Raw genomic sequence first — 12,976 nt, 5'->3', positions numbered from 1 at the left:
GGTGTGCTTAGCACTTCTAGAGGCAGCGGAGGAAATCAACGTGAAGATGGCCTAGTGAAGATGAGCCCAGCAAGCAAACCAGTGCCGGGCATAGTTTCCAGGCTTCAGCCCCGCCCTACGGGAGCTCACAGAAGGACAGGAATGGAGCTGGGCTGTGGCAGGACATGCTGGCCGCAGTGAGTGGTTTCCTAGGAATGCTGCTGCAATAGAAAATTTACTTGGAAAATTCATAAGACTTTGTTCAGGAACAAAAACAAAAAAAGCAAGCAGGGTTCATGCAGGTTCACGGTTATATGCCTGAAATGTGTCCACACACCTTGAATCCTTGCTTCAGGAAGACCTAGGTCATCGTCACGTTGATTTCTTCCGCTGCCTCTAGAAGTGCTAAGCACACCAAGTGTGACCACTGAGCGCTGGTTGAGCTGAGTCCAGTGGTAGGAGCCCTAGCTTTCCATGAAGCAAGCTACAAGGTAAATGAAGGAATTGGAATGGGTGTCAAATCACCAACTGCTGATGTTTTATAAGGTCAGGAGGGAAAGCTCAGACCGCAGAGCACAGTAAGACACAACTGTGTCCCCAGAGCAGACCCCAGAGCAGAGGCCACAGCACGACCCTGGAGTCCAGAGCTGGAAATGCGGACATCACAGGGCTGTGCGTCCATCACAGCTCTGACAGACCGTCTGCTCCCAGTGTGTCTCGGGCTCCTGCTGGAGGCTGGCAAGCCCCGTATCCGCCCCCCGTATCCACTCCCCATATCCGCTCCCCGTATGTGCTCCCCGTATGCGCTCCCCGTATCACCTCCCCGTATCCGCTCCCCGTATCCGCTCCCCATATCCGCTCCCTGGTTTCGGTTCACCACATCAGGCTCTGCCTCCATCGTCACAGGCCCTCCTCCCCACATTCAACGCAGTCCACCCTCTCTGCATGTCTGTGTCCAAACCTCCCTTTTCCTCTAAGGACACCAGGGCTCAGGCTACGGGCCACCCTCCCACAGCATGACCCCACAGCCCTATTTCCAAATTCAATCCCGTTCTCAGTACTGGGACTTAGAACGTCAAGGCGGCACTAGGGGCAGAGTTCAAGCCTGGCTCCCAGGAAGCATATGAGAACCCCAGGTTGAAGCTCCTGCATGGATACCTTGTCAATAAATCGTCCAGGTAACTAGGACGCTCCTTCTGGGGGACTAGCTCCCATTTCCCAGGCATTCTAGGAATGTGTAACTGTAAAAGAAAAACTTTTAGTAATAGCAAGCGTTGCATAAGATAGCTTCTAGGCTTTAAAAGCCTGCTTTCTCCAGGAACCCCGTGGGACGCTGCACACATGTGACTTCATCTTCACGTTCACAGCTGCCCTCCACGTAGCCCCAGCATCACCCTTCAGAGCGGGCGGAAGCTGAGGCCTGGGTGGGCGGGCAGTTGCTAGAGGCTGCAGCTTAGTAAGCTGAGGAGTTCCGTTTACGTCCAGGTCAGCCTGACTCTGAGACAAGCCACTCCCCACCGCGTCCATCAGAGGCACCCGTTAAGAGTTCCTGTGGCCTCTGCCTGTCACTCCCTTCCTCCCTGCGGACCCAGTGAGGCCCCTGATATCAAGGCTGCCCTGTCCCAGGTCCTGAAATCCTCATGCCTCTGTGTCCTTCCTCCCAGCTCTGAGTCATGGAACCAGACAGGAATTCTCACTGTGCGTTAGTCAGTCCGCAAATTCTGGCCTCTAGTCCGCAAAAACTGGCCTCTCCAGTTGCATGGGCACCAACCCCCCGCCCCTGCACACATGCACACACACACACACACACACACACAATCACTTTCTGACAGAGCCACAGGCAACATGGGCCGATGCCCACCGGGGCACAAATCATTACAACCCTTTGGTCGTTGTTGAAGAGACGAGAACTTAAACGCCACCTGCTGTGGTCACCATCTTGGCCTCAGACGTGAGGTGGGGGCTGTGAGAGCCCCCATCTGACCCCCGAGAGCCGTGGAGCCACTCGATCCAGCAGCCACAGCCCGTATGCCGCTGTGGGTCAGGGTGAACAGAGCTCACAGGTGAGCAGGGAGACGTGACCGCCCTTGTCAGCACCGCCCCTAACCCCAACAAACTTCACCATGGAGGCAACGTTTATGCCCTGAAAGCTTACATGTTGACCAGACGAGCCGCCGAGGCCAGCAACTCCCTTGTGTTCTTCACGCAAGGACTCAAAATATTGGCCGACTTTGCGTCTAACACCAGGAGGTGCTCCATTTCCTGCATGAGAACAGGGAAAGAAAATCAACTGATGTCAGTTCCTCTTTTTGTTTAAAAAGATCTACCCACCCCCACCATTGCAATGTGCCCCAACCACAGATTCTAGAAAGTCCCCTTTGTCCTCCTGTCCTGGCAACCCAGGGATGTGGGACATCTTTGTGAGAAGGCATCTGTAAGAGAAGTGAAAGGGAAAGCACCCCAAACAGAGCTTTCAGGAAAACTTATGCTGATTTCATAGTTTAGGCCAGTCATGATAGAAATCAGTTCTGCAAGTCAGAATTCAGACAGAGTAAAAGTCATGAAAGTCCGTTCACAGCATAAACATCTGGAAGATGCTGGAGACGCCGTCGGGAGCTGTGTGTCCTGTGATGCAGACGACGTGCTCCAACTCGGGCACCTGAGACGCATTAGTGCCAAGCCTGGAGGCAGACAGCTTTGGAATCCAGTGTGGAAGCTGTAAACATACCTGCCTTTCGTTTTATTTCAGTAACCCACTCTATTATTGACAGACAGCTGGGTCATGTGGGGTTTTTTCATTGCATAGAATCTAAGAAGAAATGAAAGCTTGCCATGCAAACTTCACTCATCAAATGGACCCCATGGAAAGAAAAAGCCAGGTGTCGCCACCCGGGGTCTGTGGTTTGGAAGGAGTAGAGGAGCGAGGAATTGAAGCTCATCACAGCAAACTTGCTCCTCCCCCCGAGCCTGCCCTCGGCCCCGCGTTGCCTGGTGGCACGCCGGTCACTCGCCCAGCACCGCCGGCCACCCCCGCGGCACATAGGTCACTCGCCCAGCACCGCCGGCCACCCCCGCGGCACGCCGGTCACTCGCCCAGCACCGCCGGCCACCCCCGCGGCACGCCGGTCACTCGCCCAGCACCGCCGGCCACCCCCGCGGCACATAGGTCACTCGCCCAGCACCGCCGGCCACCCCCGCGGCACGCCGGTCACTCGCCCAGCACTGCCGGCCACCCCCACGGCACATCGGTCACTCGCCCAGCACCGCCGCCACCCCCGCGGCACGCCGGTCACTCGCCCAGCACCGCCGGCCACCCCCGCAGCACGTCGGTCACTCGCCCAGCACCGCCGGCCACCCCCGCGGCACGTCGGTCACTCGCCCAGCACCGCCGGCCACCCCTGCGACAACCCTGGAAACCAGGGTTACAGAGAAGCCAGGGTTCAAAGCCAGTCTCAGGCACCCGCTCAGGGACCCCCCTGACCCCGGCTTCAGCTTAGTGTCCTGACCCCCTCCCAGGGTCTCCTGTTTGAACATCAGTCACCATCTGTCTCCAAGGGTCTGGTCTTCACTCACAAACCATCTGAGCAGGAGACATTTTAAAGAGCGAAAAAATAAATGCAATCCAAAAGAGAGAACTCAGTTTTAAAATTGGGTGTATGCGGCCTGCCTGCAGCCAAACCACCAGCTTCTGTCGAGTCTCCTCCGAAGCCAAAGCTGGGGTTTATGACCCTGCAGAGAGCCCAGGGCAGAGCTCAAAAAGGACAGCATTCAATAGACAAAGGAGGGGGAAGTGGGCCTGGGGGGTGAGACCGGGGATAGGGAGGCCTGGGGCTGAGCAGTGGGACCTAGGGGGTGAGCCTGGGGGTGAGGGGTGAGGCCTGGGGGGCAGTGCGGTGTGCAGGAGGCCTGGGGTGGGGTGGCCTGTGGGGAGAGGCCCCTCTGCTGCTGACCTGCAGTGCCAGACGCACAGGCTGACAGAAAATGCTTTTCAAAGAGAATCTCCCCAAGCTGATCATAATCGATGCGATGTTCTGTGTCAAAGCACTTCCTGTTTCCTGATTGTGGATAAGAAAAATGTGATTTAATCAGAGCATTTGCCACAGTTCAGAGCCCCCGCAGACGAAGCCAGGTGCAGCCTGCCCTTCGCGGAAACACCAGGGTGATCCAGGATGCAAGGCATCTGCTCACAACCACGGCCACAAACCAGCCACAGCCACACCCACAAATCAGCCACAGCCACACCCACAGCCACAGGAGGGAAAACTGCAGATGCCCCAGGAAGAAACGGAGGGCGACTCCACAGCAGACCCCGCCTCGCCAGGGTTAGCTTGTGCGGCCTGGAAGCTCCTGGAAGAGGCTGGCTGGAGGGGACACAGGCGGAACCACGGCTCTACCCGGTGCCTCTGCTCTGCCCAGGACGGCCCTGCTTGCTCGGGAACGTCAGCTGCAACCCACACTCGTTCAGGCAGAACTGCTGTCTCATCCCCATTTCACATCTGAACAAATCCAGAATCAGAAAGAAGGGACCTGCGCAGTTGCGTGGCCCACAGGCTTGGGGTCTGGCCCCCCCAGCAGTGCCTTCAAGCCCTCCCGCTCTGGGGGAGGGAAACAGAAGGAGAGGCCCTCCACCTGACAAGCCCTTCCTGAACCTCAGGGAGCTCTGCGCCGCCTGAAACGGGCCCCCAACCCTGCATGCATCCCAGGCACACTTACAAGCACTGAAGATACAGAAGCATCAGAAGATGAGCAAGATCTCCGCTCTTAAGTAACTTAGAATATTCTAAGAGTAGAAGTAGCAGATACAACAATAATAGCTAAGGCACACTGGGTGGGCAAAGAGACAGCGGTGACATGGGCGTGTCACAGAGAGTTCTGGGAAGGGGGGACCACTCTCAGGATACGGGGCCTAGTGAAGGCTCCCCCACAACATGGGACCCACGAAGATGCCTAGAGGGGCCACTGGAACAAGAGATGAGTCTGCACAGCCCCTGAGCTGTGAACACGCCCAGTGAGGGCCAGGTTTGGGCTGTGCAAGGGAGGGCTCCATGGTGGTGGTGGGGGGGGTCCCACTTTGAGTGCAGGGGACCATGGGAGAGCAGCAGGCTTCTCCCTAAGTGGAGTGGGAGCCACGGAAAGGGGTTGAGCGGAGGTCCCCGTCCCTGGCTGAGCTCACAGCAGGCCTGTCTGGGCACTACAGGTTCAAGGGCAGCAGGGGATCTCTAAGGAGGCAGTGGCATTAAACCAGGGGAGAGCTGCCAAGAGCCAGAACAGGGGGCGAAGAGTGCTCCGGACGAGTGTGAGGGCAGAGCCTGCAGGATTTCCTGATGGACCAGGTGGGGAGTGAGGGGACAGCCAAGGGTCACCCCAGGGTTCGACCTCCACAACAGGAAGCGTGGAGTGACCGGGAAGACAAGGGAGGCGCTGAGCAGACTGCCTCCTCTGCAGACGATCGTAGCTTCATCGCCCTGACGCCCCCTCTGTGCACGTCCAGAGGACTCACCCCAGACTCATCACCATTATGTACGAAAACCTTCCAAAGGTCCGCATTCCCATTCCGACAGAAATGATGAAGAAATGACTTTTGGCTGAAAAATGACCCTTACTTTATGTGGTGAACACATTCTGATGGAGACTGCCATGTAACACCAAGAAAACGAACTCTGCATGTGGAAAACTTCGTGTTTGTCAATCACGCTCTCTTTTCTAAGTAGAATCTAGAAATGCAAATTATTCGTTTCTACCAAGGGTCAGGCATTCTACCCGCTTCTGTGTACACGCGAGAAGGGCTGGAAGCCAGCAGTGTGGGTAGGAACGCCCAGGTCCCTAAAGGTACACCTAAGCCTCTCAGCAGACAGAAGAGCCAGCCCCGCCTTGCACGTCGCTGCTGCCTTTCTCTCCTCTCGGAATCCCAGCCCCACCAGCTAGTTCTCGCCGGGACACAGCGTCGCCTTGACGTCTGCGGACCCCAGCCTCTCGCTCTCCACCTTCGCCCGATGTGGCACCACGCGCTAGTTCTCGCCGGGACACAGCGTCGCCTTGACGTCTGCGGACCCCAGCCTCTCGCTCTGCACCTTCGCCCTGCCCGATGCGGCACCACGCGCATGTTTCGCCCTGCCCGATGCGGCACCACGCGCATGTTTGGAAAATGCGAGCGTGGCAGTCCTCTTCATCTCTCACTTTCTTCAGCCTCTTCCCGTGACCTACGAGCCAGAGCCCCGACTCCTGGTGTGCGCGTCCCACCCTCCCCGGCTGCAGCTTTCTCCCCGCCGGGCTTGACCTCCCGTCCCCCTGCCAACCCTACACTGAGCCTCCGGAGACCGTTCTCTTTCCTGAACATGACGCAGTGGCCTGTGCTCCCCCCTCACTCTCCGATGCCCACAGCGCCATCCACTGTACTGCCAACCCCTCCCCATCCTTGCAGACCCACCTGCAGATCAGTCCTGAGAGGCCTGCCAAGATCCACCCCCCACCGCGAGATTGGGCACTCCTTGCAGATACACCTCCGTCACCACCCTGAGTGTTACGCCCACCCCCTGTGTCTTCGGCCTGACTCACCTGGAAGCCCCACTTCCCAGGCTGCAGCCTGATGCACCTGCTGCCTTTACAGAGAGTGAGCCTCCTGCCCGGAAGCACACGATGCTCAACTGTCTCCAAACTGTGGTCTCAGAGCTCAAGCTCTCCGGTTTGGTCCCCTTGGACCTGGACACATGATCTGGAATCAGGAAAGAATGTGTGAATGTACAGAACAAGCATCTTGAACTAAAGACTGAAATGTAAGCAAAAGCGGCAACAGAAACCTTCAGAAAACCAAGCCAGTGAACTAGAACCACAAGGAGGATAAGATGAGGAGATGTGAACTGTGAGACAGAACCTAAGAGCAGACAAGCCCCAGAGCCCCAGTCTAGAATTCTGAGTAAGCAGGAAGCACCAGGTCAAGGCTGAAGACATCCCAGGCGAACCGAGAGACTCAAATATTAACCTCAGGAAGGGTCACTGAATATTATGGAAGAATTATTAAACATCTTAGCGATATGTCAATCTCATATAAACAGTCTTAAAGATATTAGCAAGGTCATTAGCAATGACCACATTAGCAATGAGGTCACAGATTCCCTACAAATGAAAATAATCAGGTCCCTGTTAAACATGATACGTGAGAATAATTTTAAAACTTTCAAAGATTATTACTTACAAAAGGTTATATTCAAATTCAAGGCTAACAAAAAGACCTGGCCCGAAAAGCAAATTAATTATAGGAGTTACGAAAGAAACTTTTGAGAACAATCAAATCAGAGTAGAATTTAAAACTACAAGAATGGTTGAACAGAGTATTTAAAAAGAGAGTAAACGATGTGATAAGTAAAGCGTGAGATTGGACCAATTGTCAGAAAGAACTAGAAACAATACGGACAGTACGGATTAATGACATGTTGCCCAACAGCACTGTCCATAGTCAGGGTCTGGAATGACAGCGTCAGTGACTGGAGGATTAATTAGAACGAAAACGCTGAGTGTGTCTTCTTAGGAATGGGAGGAGGGCTTGGAGGAGAAAGGATACATGTGTATGCGAGTCCCTTCCCTGCTCACCTGAAACTGTCACATTGTTAATCCGCTATACCCCAGTACAAAATGTTTTTGCTGTAAAAAATAAAAACTTAAAAAAAAACACTCGTGATGTTGATGTGCTCTGAAAAAACATGGTATCTCTCCAGGATGAAAGTGCATTGCGTATATAAAACTGCAAAAATAAAACTCTAAAACAATCATTAAAACATTAAAAAAAACAACAGAAATCACAAGTATGATGAAGACATTTAGAATTAAAAAGCAACCATACACAACTGCAATGCTGAAGAGATCCACCTAAGCCAAAATGACAGGGCACAGTTCAAAATCGAGAAATCAACAAAGAGACATCAAGTAAATATAAACAATGCAGGGAAACAAGACTAGGAGTAATAAGCAATAAAGGATATGAGAAAATTGCATTAAAAGGAACACAGAGGATCATAACGATTTCATCATACATGAAACTCACAGTGATGAAGTGTGATACGGGCTGCGATCTCTACTTCGGTGCAACAAAACTGAAAGAAGTTGTTTAATTTAAAAAAGGTGAATTTGGAAAAAATTCTAAATAATTTTTAAGTTAAAGAAATAAAGCAAAACTATTACTACAAACAACTTAGTAATTAATGGTGATAAAACTACAATAGAAACAGTGAGATTTTTTGGGGGGGTGGTCTTCAAAATCACTGCAGATGGTGACTGCAGCCATGAAATTAAAAGACGCTTGCTCCTTGGAAGGAAAGCCATGACCAACCTAGACAGCATAGTAAAAAGCAGAGACATTACTTTGCCAACAAAGGTCTGTCTAGTCAAGGCTATGGTTTTTCCAGTGGTCATTTATGGGTGTGAGAGTTGGACTATAAAGAAATCTGAGCACCAAAGAATGATGGTTTTGAACTGTGGTGTTGGAGAAGACTCTTAAGAGTCCCTTGGACTGCAAGGAGATCCAACCAGTCTATCCTAAAAGAAATAAGTCCTAAATATTCATTGGAAGGACTGATGCTGAACCTGAAATTCCAATATTTTGGGCACCTGACATGAAGAACTGACTCATTTGAAAAGACCCTGATGCTGGGAAAGATTGAAGGTGGGAAGAGAAGGGGACGACAGAGGCTGAGATAGTTGGATGGCATCACCAACTCAATGGACATGAGTTTGAGTGAACTCTGGGAGTTGGTGATGGACAGGGAGGCCTGGCGTGCTGCAGTCCATGGGGTCACAAAGAGTCGGACATGACTGAGTGGCTGAACTGAACTGAACTGAAGGCTACAGATGAAAATTTATGGACTGTAGTCAGGAGAAATTCATATCCTTCATCATCTGCATTGTTATTCAAAACTGAAATTAAAGAAATGCAATTCAAAACTACAATAGTACAATGCTTTCATCCTGAAATGCACCAAAATTATTTTAATAACAATTAAGTTAGGGAGATTGTAGGCTTCCCTGGTGGCATCAGTGGTAAAGAATCTACCTGCCAATGCAGGAGACCCAGGTTGGATCCCTGGGTCGGGAAGATCCCCTGGAGGATGAAATGGCAGCCCACTCCAGTACTCTTCCCTGGAGACTCCCATGGCCAGAGGAGACTGTCAGGCCATAGTCCTGGGGTCACAAAAGAGTCGGACACGACTGAGACTAAACAACACAAAGAGGGAGACTGTAAAGAAATGTTCAGTCTCACATCATGCCAGTGGAAATGGACGTGAGTGAAACCTTTCAGAAATTTGTCAGTAAGTAGCCAAAGCCTTGCAATGGTAAGTTCCCTTTGTGACCCAGCAATTCCACTCTTAGGAATTTATCTTAAGAAGATAAGCCATCACAGAAGTATAAAAAGGTTTACTTCCAAGCACTTTCCTCCCAGCGTCGTTTGTAGTGGAGACGCTCTGGGAACGCAGGAGGAGCCAAGTGACAGGGTCCGTCCAGGGAGACCCATGCAGTGACGAGTGCCCGGCGCTGCTCACAGGGTGGACGGGTCTGTCTGTGCAGGTGAGCGGGAGGTGCAGTGGAGGCCAGGTTCATCACAAGCAAAAGTGCTCACAAACACACGTGCCCACAGATAAATACCACGCCTTCACATCCTCACAACCCCGACTGCTACAGAGGAGAAGCGAGAGATGGTTCAGGCTTGGATTTGGACCTCTGTTTCCTAATTTTCTATCATGAGTGTGAGTAATTTGCCATCCCTCTGGTTAAAGTTACTAGACCAAAACAGAACAACATGAGGGAAGGCGGTGACTGTTGGTCATTGACCTGCTTGACATCACTCTTCTGTACCCAGATGAGCAGGTCCCTCTCGGAGACAGCGAAGACAGGACCCGGACTGAGCATGCGTTAGGACAAGTCACTCCTTTAACTGAAAAGAAAAGGAGTCTCAGAGAAGGCAAGGGACTCGCAAGACCCACTCAGAGTTCTGGACAGTATAGGGATCAGCATCTCCACCACCAGACTCAGCTCAGGCCCCTGAAAGACCCCAGCTCTACAGGAAATGAATTCTGCCCTGAAAAGGAGAGCAGGGCCTCTGAAGTGTGGCTTTTACTAACGTGAAGACCCCTCATTATCCCCCTGCTCATTGCTGAACATGACTCGACGGCAGGAGTGTCTGTACGTCACCCCTAACTTGATCCCGACACCACAGAGGGGCGGTGGAGGCGGGGACACGCGTCTGCCTCCCCCAGCAGCACCTGGGTTCCGTCCTGGTAGCACTTCGGGGGAGATGCCCCTTCTCTGTCGTAACCCCGGAGGAGCCAGTACTGAAGCATCGACCCCAAGCTTGTTTTGAAATCTGACTGGATTGCAAAGGGTGATTTACTCTCCAGTGTGGGGCCAGCAGTCGGGGCACCTGTCAGGTGGCTCCAGGAAGTCCCCTCAGCTAAAGAGGAATTGTACTCACAGCTTTTGGCTGACGTCTCCCCCTCAGGGGCTTTGAAAGTGATTATGAAAAGAGAATCCTTGAAAGGGAAAACGAAAGTCAGACTTCCCAGAGCAGCCTTGGTGAGCACTCGGTCAGGATGTGTGTCTCCATGGAGACCAAGGTCGGCTCTGGAACTGGAGAGGTGGCCATCACACCCTTGCACTCGGGGTGGGTGGTGGGGAACCCCAACTGCCAGAGACCCACACAGGGGACAGAGACCCTGCAAATCCTCCTGAGGGCTCTCACCCTCCTGACACCGAGACGAGGCCTGAGCCAGGCTCCAAAGTAGGATGTGACTCAGCAACAGCACGGGAGTCCTCGGGGTGAGGAGGGAGGAGCAGGCCTCCCCTGGGGGTGGGGGAGGTTCCCAGAAGATCAAGGCTGTCGAAGCATCTGGCAGAGATGGGAGATCAAAGGCGTCCCCTGGGCTCAATGTTTATTCAACAGGTACAGAGATTCAAGAACCAAACTTCTGCTGAGTTGTCTCGACAGGTCACTAAAATAAAACAGGAGAAGGTGGGGAGGGGGACCAGGACCACGGCTTGGAGAACTTGGGGCACCAGAAGCCGGGGGAGAGAGGCAGGTGTGATGAGGCCGGTTCTGCCTCCTGGGGTGAGCCGGGCGTGCCCAGGGCCGGGCAAAGCCACAGACGCGCTCCTCCCATGGGGCCCTCACCTCCCTGCCCTGCCTCGAGGGTGGCCGCCGAGCGCAGCCTGGCCCTGGAGGAGCGACAGCCAAGGTGTCGGGGGTCAGAGCCGGCCCCCTTCCAGTTGGAGGACGTGCTGGGGGAGCTGCCTCAGGCCCGCGGGGAGCTGTGAGCGCCCCCGACGGCCTCCCCGTGTGCTCGTGCACGTACTCACCCAGCCTTCATGGACTCACCAGGGGTCCGCCCGCGTTCCAATGCTGCCCGGCCTCCCCGTGTGCTCGTGCATGTACGAGTCAGGTCTTCATGGACTCACTGGGGGTCGCCCACGATCCAGCCCTGCACGGCCTCCCCGTGTGCTCGTGCACATACGAGTCCAGGCCCTCACGGGCTCACCGGGGGTCTGTCCACGCTCCAGTCCTGCCCACTGCCTCCCGGGCCCAGAGCCGCTGCCATGTGCTGCCCCGGGCCCCTGCCCGGCCTCCAGCTGGTCTCCCACCAGCCCACCAGCGTGCTCCATCCTGCCCCCAAGCTGTGCTCCCAGGCCTCACATGAAAAGCCCAATCCTCCCTCCCGCCACCCCCGGATGCGGCTGAGCTCACCCCTCCTCCCGGAACTTGCCCCCAGTCCCCTGCACTGGGGCCAGATGCCCCCTCCTGTGCCCACCCTAACACTGCACATCTCTCAGGTTGCATCCGTCTTCCCCACCAGCTGGGACTCCTCTAGGGGCAGTTTCCGTCTGTGTCCCCAAACAGACCTCGTCCGAGGCCCCCTGCCATGCATGATCAGCTCTCAGGGTCCACAGCCCGCGCCTCAGCCACGCAGGGCCGCAGCCCAAGCTGATCCTCATTGGCTTCTTCTGCCCCCTGCACGGGGACACCCCACCCAAGGCAGCCCGGCCCCCAGGAGCACCTTCCACCCTCAGCACCCAGGGCTGCCTGCACAGGCAGCACGTGCAGACCCACGGGGTGAGAGACACACACGCCCCGGGGCAGCCTCCCTGGCCCACTCCCTTCTCTGTGATTCAGCCGTCAGATCGGTGCTTGCTCGCTGGAGGGACCCAGGAGAATCTGATGAGCGAACAAGGAACCGTGTCCATGCGCTCCTAGCTCCCCAACCAGGGGTCAGAGGGTGCAGAGGTCAGAGAGCAGGCCAGGTTGGTCCAGACGCACCTGGGCGCAGACAGTCTCAGTTTTCCCAGGTTAGGGTTGTAATCATCAATGTGCATTTTGTCTGGGGAGGTTTGCCTGAATTATAAAAAGACCACACATGTGAAAAGTCATCGCAAGCCGCAGAGCCCTTCATTCTTTCATTCACGTTCATTCTGAATGTGTATCGGGTGCTCAGGACGCGGCAGGTTCTGACCGAGAAACTGCAGATACAGTAATTTTCACAAAGCCCCGCAAACACCCCTTTCCTCCAAGCTTTCACAAAAAGCACAGCCTGCTCGGCATCCTAGGCCGCTTTATGATAAACACATAAAATGTGTTCATTAAATATTTGCTGAGAAATCAACGCGTGCTCGCAGTGAATTCCTTTAGAGTGAATTTATCTTCCCAACAAAAGCCTTTCCCTTATCTAAAGTCACAAGGAGATCACTTACTTTATCCATCCAATGTATACTGGGTATCCACCTGCTCTCTGTCAAGAATCTGCTAACGTGGAACTAAGAAGCCTGAACCTGTCCTGCTCCAACACCGGCAGCATCAGTGGGCTGGGAGGGGGGCCGGGGGGGGCAAGTCAGCAGGAAAGAAGGCAACACCTCAGGACATAAAATACTAGAAACCCTGCAAGGCCAGAGGTTGGGGGACAGGGGGCAGGGGTGATGATCAGGGCAGGCTTCCAGGTGGAGGTGATGGCCCCCGAGTCAAGTC

The 12,976-nt window shown here is 54.1% G+C and overlaps 1 long non-coding RNA gene across 1 annotated transcript; it reads right to left on the bottom strand.

The window, feature by feature from the left end:
- Window positions 1-1,384: 1,384 nt before the first annotated feature.
- LOC123332977 lies at window positions 1,385-11,614 on the bottom strand. The gene is made up of 4 exons (XR_006550205.2): window positions 10,439-11,614; window positions 9,799-9,901; window positions 6,535-6,691; window positions 1,385-2,241 (listed from the first exon to the last, which is right to left on the bottom strand). It is a non-coding gene; the product is annotated as an uncharacterized LOC123332977 (long non-coding RNA).
- Between the last annotated feature and the right edge of the window lie 1,362 nt (window positions 11,615-12,976).

Source organism: Bubalus bubalis, chromosome 3 (genome assembly GCF_019923935.1).
Source record: "Bubalus bubalis isolate 160015118507 breed Murrah chromosome 3, NDDB_SH_1, whole genome shotgun sequence".
NCBI classification, from domain to species: Eukaryota; Metazoa; Chordata; class Mammalia; order Artiodactyla; family Bovidae; genus Bubalus; species Bubalus bubalis.
Note: the sequence above shows the minus strand (reverse complement) of the source record. Positions and strands in the feature narration are given on the sequence as shown.